The sequence below is a fragment of the Lathyrus oleraceus genome, chromosome 1 (assembly GCF_024323335.1).
Source record: "Lathyrus oleraceus cultivar Zhongwan6 chromosome 1, CAAS_Psat_ZW6_1.0, whole genome shotgun sequence".
NCBI classification, from domain to species: Eukaryota; Viridiplantae; Streptophyta; class Magnoliopsida; order Fabales; family Fabaceae; genus Lathyrus; species Lathyrus oleraceus.
In genome coordinates, this window is record NC_066579.1 from 98,112,787 (window position 1) to 98,120,261 (window position 7,475).

Consider the following 7,475-nt stretch of genomic DNA (forward strand, 5'->3'; position numbering starts at 1 on the left):
CACGGGAGATCCTTGCTACCAGGTATGTAGACGGAGATTGTTTATATACTTTAGGGACATACCATAGTGTTTTCCATATGCTTGATACTTTAGGATTTACGATATTTTTGCTAATAAAGCACCCACCTATGATAGGCTGACTAGGGAATTTTTGAGTTCCCTAATTTACACTGTTTACTCTGGCACTGCTAGCACGGTTGGTACCGTTTGTTTTAGAATGTTTAATGTGGAATACGAGTACACTACCGATGCCTTAGCAGGTTTGTTAGGAATGCCTTACGGCGAGGGTGCCATCTGTGAGACACCCTTAGATGCTGAATGGGCACTCGAAGCATTTAACTTTTGGAATAGATTATCAAATGTGGTTGTCACTTCCTTTGAAGGAATTTTAGCTTCCAATATTCATAACCCGGCCATACGTATTTTTCGATATCTTTTGGCATGTACTATATTTGGTCGGGAAAATTCTAACAAAGTAAATGCTCGCGAGTTGCTATTTTTACAGGGTTGCCTCACTAATAGAAAGATTAATCCTGTTCCTTTTATGATTGCACATTTGTCCTCCATTCTTAAAAAAGGAGTAACCATTTCTTTTGGTGGTTTAATTACTTCCATTTCTAGAGCGTTAAATCTCAACGCTGAGTTAGCCACCTTAGAACCACTCCCTCACCGCACCATTAACTTAAATTTTTTGAAGGATATGTGTCATACGGTGAACTGACTTTTTGTGTTTTTTGCTTTGGAAAACAGATGTCGCGGATAGCAAGAGTCGCCACCGACTTTTCTTTTATCCCATAAGGAAAGGTGGAAAAGAACAGGAAAGACCTTAATTAGATTTTGGGTTCGGGAGGTACATTATACAAAGGGAAGGTGTTAGCACCCTTTGTATCCATGGTTATCCATGGGCTCTTAATTGCTTGATCACTTATTTTATTTTTTCTTGTCTAAAAAAGTGTTTGTGAATTGTTTAGAAGATGTTTTGAAAAGAGAATTTAACCTTGTAATGATTCTTGTATGAATGTATACAAAGTGGTTATCTCGTTTAGTTTTGAAAGTTGTTTAGAAAAATATAACTCGGTAATGATTCTAGTATGAATGTATACCAAGTGGTGATTTTCTAAAAGATGTTTTGAAAGGTGTGGGGTGTGAAAAATATTTTAGGTTGTGAATCAGCAATTAAGAGTTATACCCACCCAAGGTCTTTATGGGTATTTCCTATCCTTATGAGGGTAAAACTGTCCTTACTATTGAGAAGTAAGTAGTTTTACCCTTTGGATGTAAAAGGGACATCGTAGGGTCATCGATTGGTCATTGAAGGCAACATTTGTAAGGATACCTTAGCATTCGAAGGGACAATCATCATTTAACCGTAGGTTACAACGAAGGGTCATCGAGGGGCAAAATCATATATTCGCAGGCAACATCCGAGGGACTATGATTTATTTTATAGAGACATGATGATTTAACCGAAGGGTCTTTGCTAGGTGTATCCCCACATTCGCGGGACATGGCCATAATACCGTAATATCGCAAGGCAACAAAGAGAGGTCCAAGATCACATATTCAAAGACAATGTTTTGTAATCAATTAGGTAGTTGTAGTCAATTATATTATAATCAATTAAGTAATTAGGATGAATCTCCACATTAAAACTAATTAGGTAATTAGGATGAATCTCCACATTAAAATCAATTAGGTAATTCAGCTGGATCTCCACATTAAAATCAATTAGGTAATTCAGATGGATCTCCACAAGGGTATCCCACCAATAAAGTGGAATACCTTAGCCAGCTACCTTTGCCGGGAATATATGCACCCTTACAAAATTCAACAAACAGGTCAGAATACCGAATCAGGGTGCAATCGAGAGTTGCACCATAAAAGAAACATAGCAGTAGGCAAAATAACACATGGTTAGGATAAAACAGATCAGAACATAAAAAAAAGCTACTGTCACGTTCGCTCCTGCCTCGCCTAGCGAAGGCTTAGCGAATGCTCGCTACATGCTCGCTTAGTGATGTGCTAGCGAGCGACTGCGGGTTCTGGTTTTAATGGCAGTACAATTCCAGAAAGTTTCACACCTTATTGCATCCATCACAGAAATTTCATGGTTAAACGTTCAAGACATTCACACATACTTAAATCCACATGCGAAACTTAAGATATTTTTATAAATTCAATCATAATGCCACATGCAAATTAAGAACATAAAGCGATAATAGTAATGCAAACCTGTTTGCAATTGAATTGCAACCTTGAATTGGCAAGTCGGATTGAATTGGGCGGAGGTAACCTCGGTGCAGATGGGTTTCCTTCAGGGTTTCCTTTAGGATTGCTCTGAATTCTCTGGGTTAGCCTCCAGGGTTTTGCTGTGCCTTCTCTCTATCTCCGGTTTTGTTCCCTTTTTCCTTCCCTTCTTCTGACTGAAGTTGTGGTATTTATAATGCTCTTTTTATGACCTAATGGGCTCAGAATGAAGCCCAGAATTTTCTGGTATTCGCAAGCTTCGCTAGGCGAGTGGCATAGCGAAGGGTTCGCTAGGCGAAGGAATTGCTCGCCTAGCGAGCAAACCAGTTTAGGCCATTTTCTGAATTCTGTCATCTGTGTGTTGGGTCCTTGTCCTTTTAAGATCAATGCCTTGAAAAATAAGTTGGAGTGCCTTAGAAATGCCTTGTAATATTAACGGGCAAATTTTGGGGTATGACAGCTGCCCCTGTTCAATATTCTTGAACCGAGAGAGTTAGAAGGGTGTGTATGCTATTCGTGGTCTGGAGGTGGAAGATTATTGAACACTAGAATGCCCCAAAAATTTGCGCTTGTTGATCAAAGGTTAGTCTTGATGGAGATGGGCTTAAAGATGCCATCCAGGAAGTTTGACGATGAAAGATCAGAATGGGTCATACGCCACTGGGGATAAAGGATCAGAATAGATCGTATGCTAGATCGTATCTGAGTAGCAGAATGAATTATCCATTAGGCGGGTGACTTTGCTGGGGATGAAAGATCAGAATGGATCGTGCGCTAGATCGTATCTGAGTTGAAGATCCAAATGGGTCGTACATTAGACCGTATTGGAGTTGCAGAATGAGCCGTACGTTAGGCTGTATTTGAAGAAGAAAGTAGTCGTATGCTAGACTACACCCCGGAATGTACCGTACGTTAGGCAGTATCTGAGGATTTGAAGGTCAGAATGGATCGTATGTTAGATCGTATCTGAGTTGCAGAATGAGCCGTACGTTAGGCTGTATCTGAAGAAGAAAGTAGTCGTACGCTAGACTACACCCCGGAATGTACCGTACGCTAGGCAGTATCTGAGGATTTGAAGGTCCAAATGGGTCATACGCTAGACCGTATTGGAGTGGCAGAATGTCAGAATGAATCGTACGTTAGATCGCATCTGAGTTGAAGGAGTCATATGTCGAGCATTGGGAGGATATCAGAGGAAATGTTCATATGGATTATATCTGAGAGACGTAGTTGAATCTTGAATGTAATTGATAAAGATGTCCGTCTGAATGGCCCTTTGTTTTGACTGTACCGGGAGGATAATTAACCTGAAAAATAGAGTTAGCTTCATGCCATGTCATGATGCATGAGATATTTTATGCTTATGAAAATAAATGCGAACAATGTATGCATGCGTATGCTGTGAAATGATGTAATGAATGAATTATGCATCTGAAAAGTTTTTCCTGGCGACTCCATGGGGAAAATAAATCCCCATCTTCTGGTTGGAGATGCTTGTATTGATGACCCTTTCTTAGCTGGGGATACTTGATTTCTGTCTGGTGGTAGAGATATTCAACAGAGTCTGGCTAGGGGATGGAGGGGGTGACCAATTTGTCTAGTAATGCCAATTGCTTCTGGGGAATAACTGGCTTTGCTGGGGAATAGAATTAGCAACGGATTCATTGGAAAGCATGGTTAGACCTTCTCCTCGATCCTGAAGTCTTGTAGTAATCGCTATTTCTATTTTATGCAGGCATTTTTGGTACGCATTGATCATATTCAAATGCATATATTAATTCAAATTAAATCAATGGACGTTTACGCAAACAAAATAGAAAAAGTAAAACAAAAGCATCTTTTTGGAAATAAAATTATATTGATTTTGAAAGAGGGCCTATAAACAGGCAATTTGCGTACAAGGAGACAGAAATCCTAGTAAGAGGAAATTGTCGAGAACATAAAGAAAAAGCTATGAAGGAAAAGTCCTATCGATTTTAATTCTGCTACTGTCATTATATCTTCAAGCATCTCATCTCCTGCTGTCGGATAGAAGTGATTGGCTTGTTCAGTCCCTTTGACTTGGGTGAAGCTGACTGAGAATGGGACATAGTCATACGCTTTTAATCCCTAATTTTTGCCTGGACTGCCTTTTCAGGTTTTCAGTCCACTAGGATACCCTTTTTTGCCCAAGCTGCCTTTTCAGGTTTTCGACTCGTCGGGTGTACATTTTTATATGTTTATCCCTAATTTTTGCCCGAACCCTTTTGGTTCGCCGGGATGCCCTTACTTTTGCCTAGGTACGTCGACCTAACGGGTCTCTTTTATGCGTAGTATTTTTTGACTATGTCTGCGTTCACAGGATGTGGGAAGTCTTCGCCATCCATCGTAGCAAGTATCATGGCTCCACCAGAGAATACCTTCTTAACTACAAATGACCCTTCGTATGTGGGAGTCCATTTGCCTCTGGGATCACCTTGTGGTAGAATGATACGCTTGATCACCAAGTCGCCGACTTGATACACCTGTCTCTTGACCTTTTTGTTAAATGCCCGGGTCATGCGCTTCTGATATATCTGCCCATGACAAACAGCCGCAAGTCTCTTTTCATCAATCAAATTTATCTGATCGAGTCGAGTCTGAATCCATTCCTCCTCATCTAAACCTGCCTCTTTCATGATTCTTAGAGAGGGAATCTGAACTTCCACTAGTAAAACGGCTTCCATTCCGTAGACTAAAGAGAAGGGAGTTGCCCCTGTCGAAGTGCATACTGAAGTGCGATAACCATGAAGAGCAAATGGTAACATCTCATGCCAGTCTTTGTACGTTACTGTCATCTTTTGTATGATCTTCTTGATATTCTTATTAGCAGCCTCCACGGCGCCGTTCATCTTTGGCCGGTACGGAGAAGAGTTATGGTGTTTTATCTTGAACTGCGTGCAGAGTTCGGTAATCATCTTGTTGTTCAAATTAGTGCCATTATCAGTGATAACCCTTTCAGGGATGCCATATCGACAAATAAGACTATTCTTGATGAACCGTGCCACCACATTCTTGGTGACAGAAGCAAATGAGGCTGCCTCTACCCACTTTGTAAAGTAATCAATAGCAACAAGAATGAAACGATGTCCATTAGAAGCAGTAGGTTTAATCTCTCCAATCATATCAATGCCCCACATTTCAAAGGGCCAAGGGGCTGTCAACACGTTTAATGGAGTAGGAGATACATGTACTTTGTCCGCATAGATCTGGCACTTGTGACAAGTTCTGGAGTGATGGTGGCAATCAGCTTCCATGGTAGACCAATAATACCCTGATCTCAGAATCTTCTTGGCCATTGTATGTCCACTAGAGTGAGTCCCAAAAATACCGTCGTGCATGTCTTCCATAATCTTTTCTGCTTCCTTTTTATTCACACAACGAAGCAGAGTCGAATCATGATTACGTTTGTATAATACTCCATTACTCAAAAGGAATTTAGCGGAAAACTTCCTCAGAAATTTTCTGTCATTGATGGATGCCCCTTCAGGGTATTCCTGGGTTTCTAAATATCTCTTTACTTCGTGGAACCAAGGTTTCTCTTCTACTTCATCAGCGTTAAGTTCATAACAATACGCTGGTTCATCTAGTCGTTCAATGGTGATCCTGGGAGCTTCATTGTCCCATCTGACTCTGAACATAGATGACATGGTGGCCAAGGCGTCTGCCAACTGATTCTCCTCTCGTGGAATATGTTCGAATGTAATCTCTTCAAAGTATGGGATTAATGTCAACACCCGCTCTCGATAAAGGATGAGATTCAGATGTTTAGTGTCCCATGCTCCTTTGATCTGACTGATTACCAAAGCTGAGTCTCCGTACACACTCAAAAACTTGATTCTCAGGTCTATAGCAGCTCTGAGTCCCAAAATACATGCTTCATACTCAGCCATATTATTGGTACAATCGAAACATAGTCTAGCAGTGAAAGGCGTATGACAACCCTTGGGGGAAATGATTACAACACCAACACCATTGCCCAATGCATTAGAAGATCCATCAAAAACCATAGTCCATCGGGATCCCGGTTTGGGTCCTTCATCCGGTCCAGGTTCTTCATAATCAGTAACAAGCATGACATCCTCGTCTGGGAACTCAAAATTCATAGATTGGTAATCATCCACTGCTTGATGAGCCAAATGATCGGTCATCACGCTTCCTTTGATTGCTTTCTGGATAGTATACTGGATATCATACTCTGTTAAAATCATCTGCCATCTTGCTATTCTTCCGGAGAGGGCAGGTTTCTCAAATATATATTTGATAGGATCCATCTTAGAAATCAACAAAGTGGTATGATTCAACATATACTGTCTTAGTCGGCGAGTAACCCAGGCCAAAGCACAACAAGTTCTCTCGAGCAGTGAGTATCTTGTCTCACAGTCGGTAAACTTTTTGCTAAGGTAGTATATGGCATGCTCTTTTCGACCAGACTCGTCATGTTGCCCCAACACACACCCCATTGAATTTTCTAACACGGTTAAATACATAATTAGAGGTCTTCCTTCAACTGGTGGCACCAGAATTGGAGGTTCTTGGAGATACTTCTTGATTTTGTCAAAAGCTTCTTGACATTCATCATTCCATATCATCTCTTGATTTTTCCTTAGTAGTTTGAAGATGGGTTTGCAGGTAGCAGTCAAATGGGAAATAAATTGGGCAATGTAGTTCAAACGTCCCAAGAAACCTCTGACTTCTTTATCTGTACGGGGAACTGGCATCTCTCGAATAGCTCTCACCTTGGTTGGGTCAACCTCAATTCCTTTACCACTGACAATAAAGCCCAAGAGTTTACCGAATCTTACTCCAAAGGTGCATTTGTTCGGGTTCAATCTCAACTTGTATTTCTTCAACCTCTCAAACAGTTTGTATAAATGATCGAGATGTTCTTCTTCAGTATGAGATTTGGCTATCATGTCATCCACATATACCTCTATTTCGTGATGGATCATGTCATGGAACAACACTACCATAGCACGCTGGTATGTTGCCCCAGCGTTCTTTAAACCGAATGACATTACTTTGTAACAGAAAGTGCCCCATTGCGTCACAAACGTAGTTTTCTCCATGTCTTCAGGTGCCATCTTAATCTGGTTATAACCCGAGAATCCATCCATGAAGGATAATACTTTGTGTTGAGCGGTGTTATCTACCAGAACATCAATGTGCGGAAGTGGAAAGTCATCTTTGGGACTCGCTTTATTCAAATC